General features: G+C 42.5%; 1 pseudogene; it reads right to left on the reverse strand.

Moving 5' to 3' along the window:
- Window positions 1–618: 618 nt before the first annotated feature.
- On the reverse strand, window positions 619–796 carry LOC137233194 (small nucleolar RNA U3; annotated as a pseudogene).
- Window positions 797–15,397: the final 14,601 nt, after the last annotated feature.

The raw sequence follows: 15,397 nt of genomic DNA on the forward strand, positions 1-15,397 counted from the left end.
GGAATTCAAGTTTGTCTATCTGCATGGACTCTGGGAATTTTACATAGAAGAAATTAGCTCATGCTCTTATTCTCAATGGTACTTAATTACTTTTATTGTAATTGTTTACCTATGGGTCTAGTGCACTGAACTCTCACAAGTGTTTATTAACCATCTACCTGGTGCCTGATTCGGTGAAGATGAAGCACAAAAGTGCTGCATGAATCCAGGTGAAGGCGTGATCTTAGCAGATGCTCTTGTCAGGCAAAGAGAAGGAGCCGGGCTTCCGTTTCTGTATGGGAGAAGGTAATACGCATACTGGCAATGAGAAGGCGGTGGTGAGGGTGAGATTACCCATTGGGAAAAGCGGGGAGGGGTAGTTTCGCTTTGAGAAGAAAAGTTCTTTCACACCAGCATTTAACACATTAATTAAGTAAACCTTTCATTTTCTTCCAAATGAGTATCCATTTTTCTACCTTTCTCTTCAGAACTATGAAGTTCCAGTTGTCTCCTGGAAATAAACAGAGTCATTAAACACTTATTTTTCTTGGCTCCACATGTGTCTTTCCTTCTCCCTTTAAATTTGTGGTCACCATTAATGTATATAAGATGTACTCCCCCTTTTTTTTCAGAAACTGTTCAGACAATGTCCTCTTCCTCATACTCTCCCAAGAGGAGAAAAGAACGATCCTTAATGGCAAATGGCCGGTGCAGTGAAGTAACACCAAGAGCTGGCTTCACACTCAGGAGAGAACCCTGCTCCTCCTTCTTGTGGAATATGTTACCCTTTTGATTTTCTACAAACTTGTATGAGGAACTGTTGGTTTTTAAAAAATATATTTATTTATTTTCCTTATTTTATTTGGCTGCATCGGGTCTTAGTTGCGGCACACACGATCTTTGTTGAGGCATGCGGGATCTTTTCGTTATGGCGCGCGGTCTGCTCGGGTTTCTCTCTAGTTGTGGCGCTCAGGCTCCAGGGCACGTGGGCTCTGTAGTTTGCAGCACGTGGGCTCTCTTGTTGAGGTGCACGAGCTCAGTAGTTGTGGCGCGTGGGCTTAGTTGCTCCGTGGCATGTGGGATCTTAGTTCCCCAACCAGGGATCGCACCCATGTACCCTGAATTGGAAGGCGGATTCTTTACCACTAGACCACCAGGGAAGTCCCAGGAATTGTTGTTTGAATCAAGCAGGAGACACTGAATAGTTTCTCTCTTTCTAGGATTTCAAAATAACAGCACCATATTCTAGAGTCTAGCCTCCTTTTCTGTTTTAAAGCTAGGAGCCAATTACTGACAACAAGATGGCGTTAGATGTTTTTAGAGTTGGGTCATCTAGGTGATATTTTGTTAAAAGTGTATGTACATGGGCCAATTATTAGACCTACCGAGTTTTATGATTAGCTGCCCTTAGAAACCTTGTTAACCCACATGTGCAGGTTCACGTGAAGTGGTTACTGAATTTGATTGTTCTTTGTTGTACCTCCTCTCCCTCCTTCCTTGATAGCTGCTATTTATTTGGTATTTTAAAATATTTCCTCTTGTTGACGTATAGATCCATCTACCAAAAAGTCATAAGGATACCTTGATCTATAAATGTTCAGAGTTTCTTAAAATCCTAATACAGAGTGAGACTGTCTAAAAGTTTAGTTTGGGAAGTTGCCATCAGCAGCAGATTTTGCTGAATAGTACTCTATGTGTTTAATAATAAGGTTTTCTGTTTCTAGAAACTATTTCTTGTGGAACTGTTCTCTCCGATGCTGAGGTTACAGAAAAATATCATTTTTCTGTCACTGTTGGTGTTCTTCAGGCCCTCAATTTAAAATGGATGTGCTTTTAGAAACCTAGGTGGTTATCTACATCAGAAAAATACCTTATCCTGGGCCCCATCGGGTGATTTGGACAAAGCAATGCAATTTAGATGGGGGAAATGGTATGTATTACATTTTATAAGAGCCAGCTTCCAGTAATAACCATCTGACCCTTGTGATCCTATGTTTTCAATTTTCCTGTTAAAGAATGCAACAAGCAAAGTTGCCAAAGCATATTTTTCTGTCAAGTGTTCACTGATTTGTGAGTTGCTGGGCCGATTTTCCATTTTCAGTGTTAGAAGACAGGAACACCAAACACTTACTTTTCTCTTAAAGTAACTTCTCATGCAACTGTCTCAGGGCATGCACTAAACTCTGGGTTTGTATTTGAAAAGAAAGCCCCTATGTATGAGTGCAGAGAAATAGTGGCATGCTTTTAACCTTGATTCTAGGCTTTTGTTTTGCTTTGGTCTTTTTGATTCGGATATGAGCTCAGTATCTGCTAATTAAAAGAATAAAAATAGCAGCCTATTGCTAATACCAAAATACATTTACTGAGTGCCTACCTTGTATATATTCCTTTGCTAGGCTTTATTCTGGGACATCTTATACAACGTATCTTATTTAAAAGACTGATGAATGAAGTAGCAGTCTGGAAATCCCTGGTGGGAAGTAGCTATGGTATTCAGTATAGCTTCCCCAACTGCCATGCATGGCATCAACCTGAGGATGTCTGTGTATTAAGATGAGCAATAAAAAGTCATTTCTATGAAGTGCCCTGTGTCTTTGTACAATTTCCTGGCCTCTAGGGAAGGAAGTCCAGATAACTTGAATGTTACCTGGCTTGGTAAAGATGTTGAAGTGGGGCTTCCCTGGTGGCGCAGTGGTTGAGAGTCCACCTGCCGATGCAGGGGACACGGGTTCATGCCCCAGTCCGGGAAGATCCCACATGCCATGGAGCGGCTGGGCCCGTGAGCCATGGCCGCTGAGCCTGCGCATCCGGAGCCTGTGCTGCACAGCGGGAGAGGCCACAACAGTGAGAGGCCTGTGTACCGCAAAAAAAAAAAAAAAAAATATTGAAGTGAATCATGATCACTATTGCTGCCTTCTCTTCCTTTTCTTTTCTCTAAATCAAAAAGCAGTTTAACATTAGCATAGTTGTATTAGTTCTCTGTTGTTGCATAACAAGTTACCCCCAAACTTAGCAGCTTAAAACAACCAACATTTATTATCTCCTAGTTTCTGAGGGCCAGGGATTCAGGAGTGGCATGGTTTGGTAGTTCTGGCTCAGGGTCTCTCATGAGGTTATGGTTAGGAGGGCAGTAGGGCTGCAGTGATCTGAAGGCCAACAACTGGAGAGACTGAAAGACTTTGAAAGATCTGAAAGACTAGGACTAGAAGATGCACTTCCAAGAAGGCTCGCTTACTTGGCTCTTGGCAGGAGACCTCAGTTCCTTGCTATGTGAGCCTTTCTACAGTGTCCTTGGGATGAGGCCGTTGGCTCTCCCCAGAGTGAGTGATCCGAGAGTGAGAGCGAGAGCGAGAGCAAGAGCCAGTGAGAGAGAGAGAGAGAGAACAAACAGGAAACCACAGTGGTGTTTTTTTTTTTTTTAACATTTTATTTTATATTGGAGTATTGGAATATGGTTGATTAACAATGTTGTGTTAGTTTCAGGTGTACAGCAAAGTGATTCAGTTATACATATACATGTATCTATTCTTTTTCAAATTCTTTTCCCATTTAGGTTGTTACATAATATTGAGCAGAGTTCCCAGTGCTATACAGTAGGTCCCTGTTGGATATGTCATTGTAGTTTGGATTTGCATTTCTCTAATAATCAGTGATGTTGAACATCTTTTTATGTGCCTCTTGGCCATCTTTATGTCTTCTTTGGAAAAATGTGTATTTAGGTCTTCTGCCCATTTTTGGATTGGGTTGTCTGTTTTTATGATATTAAGGCACATGAGCTGTTAGTAAATTTTGGAGACTAATCCCTTGTTGGTTGCACTGTTTGCAGATATTTTCTCCCATTCTGTGGGTTGTCTTTTCATTCTGTTTATGGTTTCCTTTGCTGTGCAAAAGCTTTTGAGTTTAATTGGGTCTCATTTGCTTATTTTTGGTTTTGTTTCCATTATTCTGGGAGACAGATTGAAAAAGATATTGCTACGATTTATGTCAGAGTGTTCTGCCTATGTTTTCCTCTAAGAGTTTTATAGTGTCCAGTCTTACATTTAGGTCTTTAATCAATTTTGAGTTTATTTTTGAGTATGGTGTTAAAGAGTGTTCTAATTTCATTTTTTTTACATGTAGCTGTCCAGTTTTCCCAGCACCATTTATTGAAGAGACTATCTTTCCCCCATTGTATAGTTTTGCCTCCTTTGTCGTGGCTTAATTGACCATAGGGGCATGGGTTTATTTCTGAGCTTTCTATCCTGTTCGACTGATCTATAGTTCTGTTTTTGTGCCAGTACCGTACTGCTTTGATGACTATACCTTTGTAGTATAGTCTGAAGTCAGGGAGCCTCATTCCTCCAGCTCCATTTTTCTTTCTCAGTATTGCTTTGGCTATTCAGGGTCTTTTGTGTCTCCATACAAATTTTAAGATTTTTTGTTCTAGTTCTGTGAAAAATGCCATTAGTAATTTGATAGGGATTGCATTGAATCTGTAGATTGCCTTGGGTAGTGTAGTCATTTTGACAATATTGATTCTTCAAATCCAAGAACATGATATATCTTTCCATCTGTTTGTGTCCTCTTTGATTTCTTTCATCAGCATCGTATAGTTTTTGAAGTACAGTTGCATTTCTATATACTAACAGCAAAAGATCAGAAAGAAAAATTAAAGAAACAGTCCCATTTACCATGGCATCAAAAAGAATAAAATACCTAGGAATAAACCCACATTGACTTTTATGAATTAGTCTCCAAAGTCACTCAAATGTCACTTTCTCTTTATTCTATCTGTTAGAAGTGAGTCACTAATTCCATCGCACATTCAAGGGGAGGAGAATTAGACTCCAACTCTTAAAGGAAAGAGTATCAAAACTTTGGGAAAATGCATTCAAACTACCACAGTTGTACTTGTCATTTAAAGTTTACAGTTTCCAAACATTGTTCCTTCAAAAGAGTTCACAATGGCAGTAGTGCCTTTCTCGCCTATCACTAAGGTGCAGGGCCTCTTGCTGTAGAAGAGCTGTACTATATTATCAGGCTTTTGCATAACTCTCTGCTTCTAACTGCTATCCTATGGCATTCTGGCCAGAATTTGTATTAGCCAGTGGAGAAATGATAATGTGCTGAGACATTTTGCTGTGCTCAAACAGAGTACTTCCCTGTGGTTTTAAGATTTTCCATCATCCTGTTTTCCTTATCATGAGGATGGTATCACTGAAGAGCCAGTATGAGTGGACTGACTGATTCATTTCATGAGCACTGAAGAGACAGAGGAGCATCTCTCTAAATTTGTGGTTCTCCTTGGTAAGACAAATTTAAATAAATCACATGTTCGTAAAGAAAGCTTAGAAAAGACCATCACAGTATACTGGAGTAGATTTTATATTTATTAATAGTGATAAAGCCATTTTTATATTCACCTCTTGAGAAACATTAAGTGTTCTAAGATACTAACTTAGGGACCTGTTAATGAGAAAGGTGCTGGTTTGGAAGGTTTTTTTTTTTTTTGGTGCTGTTGTTCTTTTTAATCTTTTATATTAACATGAAGTAAAATAACCAGTTTTGGTATGCATATCTATGAATTGTAACACATGTATAAATTCTTATAACCACTACCACAATCAAAATGCCATACAATTCCATCACCCCCCAAAATCTCCCTCTTGTTATCCCTTCATAGTCACATCTAACTCCACCCATAAATTATTTCAATCTCTGACCTTTTCTCCATCACCATAGTTTTGTCTGAAAGTGCCATGTAAATGGATTCATATAGTATCTGATCTCTGAGACTAAGTTCTTTCATTCAACACAGTGCTTTTGCAGTTCATCCAAGGTGCTGTCTCAATAGTTTATTCCTTCTATTGTTAAGTGGTATTCCATTGTATGGATGTACCAGTTCGTTTATACATTCATCTGCTGAAGGACATTTGAGCTTTTTCTGGCTTTTGGCAATTATGAGTATGCATTTATGTACAAGTGTTTTAGTGGACATAAATTTTCATTTCCCTAGGGTAAATACGTAGGAGTGGGATTAGTGCATGACGTGATAATTGAATATGTAATTTTATAAAAACTGTCAAACTATTTTCAATAGTAGTTGTACCATTTTGCATTCCCACCAGCAAGGTATGAGAATTCCAGCTGCTTCACATGATCACCATCACTTGGAATTATCTGAATTTTTATTTAGTCATTCTGTTAACTGTATAGTGGTATCTCACTAAGTTTTTTTAAATTTGCATTTCCCTAATGTCTAATGATAGTGAACATCTTTTCAATAAAAGATGTTTGTCCTCTGTATATCTTCTTGATGAAGTGTCTGTTCAAGTCTTGTTTATTTTTAAATGGGTTATTTTCTTACTGTTGAGTTTTGTGAGTTCTTTTTATATTGTGTTCTTGTTATATCTAATAATCCTTCACCTAAATCCAGGTCAAGAATATTTTTCCTATGCTTTCTTTTAAAAGTTGTATATTTTGCATTTAGAACTATGATACATTTTAGTTAAATTTTGCATAATATATGAGGTTTAGATTGGAGATTATCCTTATCTATCTATCTATCTATCTTATGTATAATGAATTGTCCCAACATCATTTGTTGAAAAGACTATGCTTTCTCCATTGAACTGCCTGTGCACCTTTGCCAAAAATCAACTGGCCATATTTATGTTGGTCTATTTTTGGACTCTCAATTCTGTTGAGATTTTTTTCTGGTTCTTCATATGCTGAGTAATATTGTATCACATCCTGGGCATTTTGAATCTAATGTTATGAGACCGTGGGTCTCGTTTAAACCCTATAAAGAATGCTGATAGGTTTTATTCTAGCAGGCTTTTGAACTGGTTAGGTTCAGGTCACTCATTTCAGCCAGCCTTCTAGAGATTGTGGTTTCAATGCTGAGTCCATTTTTGAAGACTTTGTAATGATCTGGATGGCACCACCCAGCAGACCATTCGATACCTGGGTGGTTGACTGTGATATATTGTCTAGGGTCAGATCTATGCATGAGCTGCTTGGGTAAGTCCGAAATTCAAAAACAGCTGGGTTTATCCTCCCAAGCTCCTTATCCATACATGTTCTCCCAGTATTTTATTGTTCCATAAAACTTCCTTTCATCTGTGGTCAATTAGTGGTACAGATCATATAGGAAAGGCAAGATAAACATCTGAATCTTCCCCTTTATTTGCTAGTTTTCAAAATAATGGATTAGTCTACCAGTATGCGCCAATGATGACCTATTAGAGTTTTTCTTTCTTTTTAAAGAATCATTTTGATCTCATGGATTTAAACATATTTGATCTGTTTAGATCCATTGCAATTATTAACCTTATTGATGAGTACAAATTCAGTAGAGAATGTTTTTGATCATTTGACTGCCTTGATAAACCATGCATTTGGCCAAGTCACTTGTCTGAATTATAGTGGGAACAGATGATGATAAATCAGTAAGACTCCCGGAAGACTGATCTTTTCCTTAAGGACCCATTACCATTACTGGCCAGCAAGTATTCAGGAATGAAGTACAATGTCGTCCATCCATTCATTTTTAATTATTTGCTCACTCATTGAACCAACAAACATTTATTGAATGCATAGCATGTGCCAGGCTCTGTGTTAGGCACAGGGATCTCAATAGCAAGTAGAAATAGGCATGTTCCCTGTCCTCAGGGAGATTACATTCTAGTCAGGGAAATAGAGACATTGGTGAAATAATTGCACAAACACACGTTAAATTGTGGTGTGTCAGGAACTAAAAAAGATAACTTTTTTTTTTTTTTGCGGTATGCGGGCCTCTCACTGTTGTGGCCTCTCCCATTGCAGAGCACAGGCTCCGGACGTGCAGGCTTAGCAGCCATGGCTCACGGGCCCAGCCGCTCCACGGCATGTGGGATCTTCCCGGACCAGGGCACGAACCCGTGTCCCCTGCATCGGCAGGCGGACTCTCAACCACTGTGCCACCAGGGAAGCCCTAAAAAAGATAACTTTGAGGAGGAGGTATGAAAGTGAGCAGTAGAGTTGGTCTCTTCTGGAAGGTCAGGGAAGGTCTCTTAGAGAAGATAACTTGTCTGACATCTGAGGGAGGGGAAGAGGCTGACCAAGCAAAAGGAGGAGGGGGTGACAGTAAATGTAATCTTGAATACTTATATATTATAACCTCTCCCTGTTGATCCTGTTTATATGTTATAATCCGGCCCCATGCAGACTGTAATCCTCCTAAGCCTAGATTGAAAAGAACATATATTTTGAAGGCGTCCATGGCTGTTTAAACAAATTCTTGTCCCTCACTTACATTTCCCTTCTCCAGCAAATCCCACTAACCTCTTCTGGTCATCAAGTTGAGCATACACAATAGGCTATTTGGACAAATGAACAAACATAGATTTTCTATTCACTCCCTATGAAAGAAAACTCCATCTAGAGGATCTTATAAAGATTCCTTGTCCTTTCCCTGATTTTTCTTTGGAAGACTGTTGGTTTCCTTCAAGAAGAGTTCAGGAGCGCTTGATTGTCTGCAGGACAAGTTGAATCACGTCTCCAAACTCAGTTTTGATTCTAGCTGAGCCCACTAGGCAGTGGGCCCCCGGGGGGCTTGCTCCAGCTGCTTGCATCTGCATTGGTTACTCCTGGCAGCCGGGCCTTGACATAAAGAAAGCGAAAGCTTGTATGGTGGCTAAGGAAATTGTCACATACCTGCCTGTTTACCCTGGGAATCATCCCCTTAGAGGTAGGCCTGGCCTTTACAGTGAGTGGAGACGCTTGACACAGACAGAGGGCAAGGGAGAGCAAAAGAACGGATGAGCAGAGTGGCCTTCTACCTTACATTAGGAGGTTTGATCCTGACAAGTGCTCTAGGCACCCCTCTGTTGCTCATAACAATAAGGTGTACTCTGAGAGTGCTGTGAACCCAGCACTGCAATCTTTTCATTTCATTCCTTGCTTCCCAGGCTCGTCTTTTGCCAGCTGCATGCAGGTGAAGGGGGGTCCTGCCCCTGGGCCTGACACCAACGTGCTCTTAGCCAGAGTGGCAAGTTGCCACGCTATGGATGCTCATGGTTTACTGCAGAAGAGCCTCGTTAGGAGCCGAGCCCTCCCTCTGGTTCAAGGACTCTCCTCCCCAGGTCAGGCACTGTTGACCCCACAGTAGCAACCACCCAAAATCCTTGGTTTGCTGCCCAAGGCTCTCATGTTACAGTTAAAGACCTGCAAATATCCGTAGAGTCTTGACCAGAAAGATCTGGCTAGCATTACAATTTCAAGGAGGAAATATTTCATTGTTGACTCTTTTTCCAAGCTCAAGTGAGCTAAAGCCAAAGAGGATTTTATTGCTCTTACAGCAGAATATTCCCTGGGAAGATATGGCTTTAGGCCTAAGATGCTTCAAACGATGTCAGGAGCCCTTGATGTCTTTCCTAAGCTATAAAAAAATTGGTGGGGCTTCCCTGGTGGCGCAGTGGTTGGGAGTCTGCCTGCCGATGCAGGGGACACGGGTTCGTGCCCCGGTCTGGGAAGATCCCACATGCCGCGGAGCGGCTGGGCCTGTGAGCCATGGCCGCTGAGCCTGCGCGTCCGGAGCCTGTGCTCCACAACGGGAGAGGCCGCAACAGTGAGAGGCCCGCGTACCGCAAAAAAGAAAAATTGGTGTACTGTTACCAAAAGAAGAAAACATGTTGTTGGATTGCCACAAAATAACTAATATCCATTTTAGTTATTTTAACATACATAGTATGCTTGGATGGGATTATATTTTCTTCTCTCTCCTCCCTTTTTCTGGAGCCTGGCACTTGTCATGGATAAAGAAATGGAGGGGGATGTTCGTAATGCAACTCCAAGAAAAGATGGAGATAACAAGGTATACAAGATAGTCTGTCCGGAAGTTCACATTTACAGGGCAAGATGGCAAATTATTTCTTTAAAATAATCCACCCAGAGCTTAGCCACTACAGAGGTGTCTTCTCCGCCCACTATGCCTACTTTCATCCTCATGATTTGAAGCTCCCCTCTTCTTAGGAGTAGAACTGGGTAGAAAATGGAATGACTGCCAACACACAAAGAGGAGGCGGTATCTGGGTGGAGGAAAGAAGGAGATGAAAGAGGGAGGGAGGTTGTGAGATGGGCAGGGAATGTGAAGGAGAAGGTCTGTAGCTAAAGTGCTGGCCCTGGGGGTGCTCTATAATCTCTAGAGAGGCTAAGAGCATCTGCAGAATTCATGGAGACGGGTTACAGGGCCTGGGCATTACTGCCAAAGCCTGACCATGCTTTGAACTCAGTAGAGGTAGAAGCAAAGAATTTATGAAACACTCTTTGGGGTTCTGGTGTGCACGCACGCGCGCGTGTGTGTGTGTGTGTGTGTGTGTGTATTAGCCTGGTTGAAGGAGGGAAGTACCAACAGGTGCCTGGATCTCCCCTCCCAGAAGTTGGGAAATGAGCAGAGCCCACAGGAAGGACCAACCAGCTGATGAGTTTCTTTTTTCTTTGTAAATGATTGTCCTACTCACTGTCCTCCAAGCTCAGCGTTACATATACCACTCAGAGGCTATCTTGTGAAGGGTTAATGTCTCTGTAGAAAGGCAATGTACCTGAGGAGTTACACTCATAGCTTTGGGGTCAGACAGTCCTGGGCTGAGTCCCTTCTCCACCATGTGCTACCCATGCGACCTTGTACTGCCTGTGTGACCTTGAGCATGTTATTTCTTCTCACATTTAGTAAGCTCTCAAGAATTGGGAGAGACAATGATGATACAGATCCCTATTATCTTTACTGAGTTTGCCTGTATGGGATTTTCAAACTTGAGCCTGAGAGTCAGATTGGGAAAAAAAAAAAAAAAACTTACAGAAATAGCGGTTTAAATGTTTGGGATGAGAGCCTCAGCTTTGCTATTGCCTGAGTATGAGGCCGCAGGAGCCACTTCACTGCGCTGGGCTTTGCTTTCTATATCTACACAGTGTGTTTGTATGTGGAGGGGAGGAGTGATCAAAACAAGTGACGCTCCCCATCTCACGGGATCATGTTGGAACCTGGGTTGGATCTTGCTTTATAAATTTCTGCTGGGAAAAATGGAAGAGTTGGAGAGCCAGAGGACAGGGTGTGGCAGGGGGAAAGAGTGGGGAAAGGAGGAGGGCTGGCTCCAACTTCTAGGTGTTAAGAGTAATATTGCCGGTCCCTTTCCTGGGGCTGTTCAGGACAAGAGCCGAGGGACAGCTCAGCCTCCCTGTGTGGGACATCTATCCCGACCTCCGTGTTTTCCCTTGGGAGCTGAGACCTGCCAGCACAGCCAGCTTCTCTCCTCAGCCCAGCTCAGAACTTTATGCACGCCAATGTATTTATATTCATCTGTTCCGATTCTGAGTAGTGAAAAATCATTTTATGTGCTCCAAGCTGAGAGGGAAGAAAAAGTTCGTACATTGATTCCTTGCGGTCTAGGGAGTCATGGGATGGCTTCTATAATTCTAGAAATTATGACAAGGCATCCATAAAGATGAGGCAGAATCGCCATGCAGCAGTTCCGGTAGCTCAATGGAACATTATTTAATACCCATCCGTGGCAGTGTGGCAGCATTGAAAGACTTCATTTAATTTCTTCATCACAGTTAGAGAATGAGCAGACAGCAGGCTGGGCATGTGGAGCCCCAGGAGCTCCTCTGGCCCCCCCAGACTGGGGCCCAGGGATTTGTGGCTGTTTGGGCTTTGTCCATTGTTATTTTGTGCACTTCTAAAAAGTGATTGTCTGTTTAATTTACATTTAGAGCTCTCTCAACTTAAAACTAGGTTCTACCAAAAACATTCTGAGTTGATTCAGTTCCATTCCATTCAAATTAATTCAATCAGAGGAACATTTGTGGAGCAACTAGTTGCTGCTATGCTAGATCTGTGGGGGCATAAAAATGAACCAGGCCAGGCCCCTGCTTCCCCAAAGCTAGCTGGATGTTCAGCAGTTGCTCCTTAAAGCTCCGTAAATTGTAGGGTGAAGGCAGTATTGGAAATTGAACACAGTTCAAGCCTCTCACTGACCAGATTGGCCAGTTCTCTTCCATTTTCCATTGTTTTCACCCTGATCTGCTTCCTTTACCTAATAAAGAACACAGCTATTAGTTCAGCAAATATTAAAGGCCTAAGTGTATGCCCAGCATAGAGGCAGTGTGGGAGGAAAACTAATTGTTCTCGTTCATTTACCAGCTTATTGGATAGTATCAGGAGCCCACACTAGAGAGCCAGTTGGTCGGGTCGTGAACAAGGGCAAGTTGGCGACTTCTCTAAGCTCCATTTCCTCATCTGCACGTGGAAATGATAATAACATGCACCCTCATGGCTGTGAGAACTAAAGGAGCTAATATGTATACAAAATTCAGCGTATTTCCTAGCACACGGTAGGTGCTCAAGAGCTGCTTTCTATCATCATCATCATTGCCTATTTTAGCACAGAAATTCCTAAAGGTCAGTGAGAGTTGCATTTTATGGATGACAAACAGCCTCCAGCACCTGTTAACAAGTGATCAATGATTCATAAATACTAATAAAATACTAAACGTTAAGTGTTTTAAATCTCTCCCCCATGCCTCTGTCGGTAAGGAGGACTGTATTGAGTTAGCTCCAATAGTATCATCCTTTGCAGCACTGAATCTGGGCCTGGTAAACGGGAAAATGAAGGAAGCGAGAGGCTAAGTGGGGTTACATGATAAGGAGCTGAGACAGAGCCAGCATGGAGAGAGACCAGGAAGGGTTCTGCAGACCTGGTTTGGGATAGAGCATGGGGGAAACCTTGAGTGGGAGAGGCCAAAGACTTGGGGATAGGTCCCTTTTGTTTGAGAGACAGAAAGAAAAAGAGAGAGAAAGAGAGAGAGAGAATAAACGAATGGATGGATGGATGAATGAATGAATGAAAGAAAAGCCCTTAAGGCAGCACAGGCCTCCACAGGTCTCAGAAGGGCTCTGCTGTTACCCTCTGGAAATTTTTAATAATTTGTCAACAAGGGGCCCCAGATTTTCATTGTGCACTGGGCTCTGCAAATTGTGTACCTGGTCCTACCTTAGGGAAAGATTTGTTACAGTTTCACTGTGTGAAATGAATGGAATCCCTTTTTAGCATTTTCTTGAGATTTAAACAGTTTTCGATTCTTGGGGGTGGGGTGGGTCAATTGTGGATCCTTTGACTAAAACTCTGGACTAGGCTGGGCCTCAAGCTGGTTCCGCTTTACCCAGATTCCATAGCAGAAGAGCACTCTTCCCTCTATTCTGCTGTAGGCATCCTCCTGCACCCGTCCCAGCCCAAATTCATTTGCAAGATCCTTGGGAAGTCTGCAGGCAGCCTCCAATGTGTGCTCACTCCATCAGCCCCTGGGGAAACCCAGTACAACACTCTACACTCCATTCCATTATCCTGGCAAAATGCTGAAAGAAAAGGCTGCAGAGGGCTTCCCTGGTGGCGCAGTGGTTGAGAGTCCACCTGCCGATGCCGGGGACGCGGGTTCGTGCCCCGGTCCGGGAAGATCCCACGTGCCGCGCAGCAGCTGGGCCTGTGAGCCATGGCCGCTGAGCCTGCGCGTCCGGAGCCTGTGCTCCGCGGCGGGAGAGACCACAACAGTGAGAGGCCCAAGTACCGCAAAAAAAAAAGAAAAAGAAAAAAGAAAAGGCTGCAGGTGTTCCTTGGGGGGTTCAGATAAAGGAAGCAGTGTCCCTAGACGTGCTGTGTAGGACACGGGGAAGTTCTCACTCCTGGAGTTCAACCTGGGAAGGTGCGCACTTCTGCTTCTGTGTGGATGTTGCGCGGAGCCGCTTTCTTGTCCTGCCTTCCATTCTGACAGAAAGGCACCGTGTAGAGAGGATAAGGTACTGTGAGTTCAGCCCATTATCTAATGGTTTCAAGGGTCATTTTGATCTTGTCAGGATCAGCAGGCCTCCTTTCAGCCGACCTAGAAAGGCTGACAGAAACAATAAATGGACAATTTTGAAACTCTTTTTCTGAGTTATACTCTGGAGACAAATTCTGGTAAATACTGATCTCTAGCCCCCTCTCCACTTGCCAGCCCACCATTTTCAGAGATGATTGCCCCCGTCTCTGACCACCACGTGGTCATCAGCTTATCTTGCCAACATTGTGTCAGCAAGCGATTTGCTGTCGCTTCTCTGTCTGCCCTGTAGTGCTTACACCACAAAGAGCCCAACGTGATGTATACCTCACAGCACACTTTCGTCTCTAATTTAGTGCCTACATAGCTGTAATAGCTGTATTGAACTGAAGCTGAGAAAAATCATCCTTGCCACCCTCCATTTTTAGGGAGTCTGTGATAGGTTGGAGGATTAACCTATTGATCTCTAGTCAGAAATCATTACCTCTCACCCCCTTCTGCCTCGTCAATAAGTGGCACGGAATTTCAATTCCAGGAGACACATTCAAAACAGGGGTGTCTAGAGCTGTGCATAGGACTATAAATAGGGTGGAATCTAAAGGAAAGCATTTAAACCCAAGAGACAGATTACAGGTTACACCACACCCTATAAAGGATTTAGACTTCTAAAAATATTAACATTTCTTCTGTAACAGATTGTTCCGCTCATGGAAATTACAATTACTGTCATTTTTTTGATACTGACCATGAAAACTACATATATATTCTTCAGACATGGTATTTTAACTAAGTAGTGAAATAAAGCATTTATTTCAAAGACTGTATTGCCTGAACTGTCTAGATCTGTATGTTTTTATGAAAAGTTTCTCATGCCTTGTTTAAGTGCCCCAGCTCTAGAGCTGAGCGAGATCTAGTTGGCCTGAAATACCATCAGACTCCTAATGATGAGGTCAATTTGGCATGAAAAACTGGCTATAAAGAGCACTTTATAAAACAGTAAAAATCTATACTACAAATGTTATAGTGGGACCAACAAATGTCAAATTAAAGTTGGGGGAGTGGACACAAAAATCCACGAAAAGTGGATGCTTCTCGTTTGAACTAAAGACATTAGTGTGAGCCAGGGTTTCTATGTTTGGTAGAATGTTTGCTTCACAGAATCTTAATCGGAATTACGTTAAAAAGAAAAAAAAAGAGCTCTGTGGTAAGGTAGACTTAAGATTCTCTGAGCTAAGCAAAGCCCAGAGGGTTTTCTTGTTGTAAGAATTCTCACTGCTTTTAATTTGCTTAACTGCCGTGTGAATGAGCAAGGGCAGAGGGAGAACCTAGGACAGAACACTCCCCAAACTTGCTGGAACTTAGAAAGTTATTCTGAGAAATATTTCAAGGGATTAGAGTTCTGGGACCCCTTTGGGAAAACGTGTGTCTCGGTCCTGGGGGCACGTTTGGAGGGGAAGGTGTCGAGTGGGCCTGTGTGTAGGCCACAGTGTTGGAGTGCTCAGTGATCTAGGGTCCTGTGGCCACCTGGGCTGGCACCTGAGGGCACCGTTGCGTTCCCCTCTCCTCCTAGGGCTCCTTTATGACATTC

This window comes from Pseudorca crassidens, chromosome 10, assembly GCF_039906515.1.
Source record: "Pseudorca crassidens isolate mPseCra1 chromosome 10, mPseCra1.hap1, whole genome shotgun sequence".
Classification (NCBI taxonomy): domain Eukaryota; kingdom Metazoa; phylum Chordata; class Mammalia; order Artiodactyla; family Delphinidae; genus Pseudorca; species Pseudorca crassidens.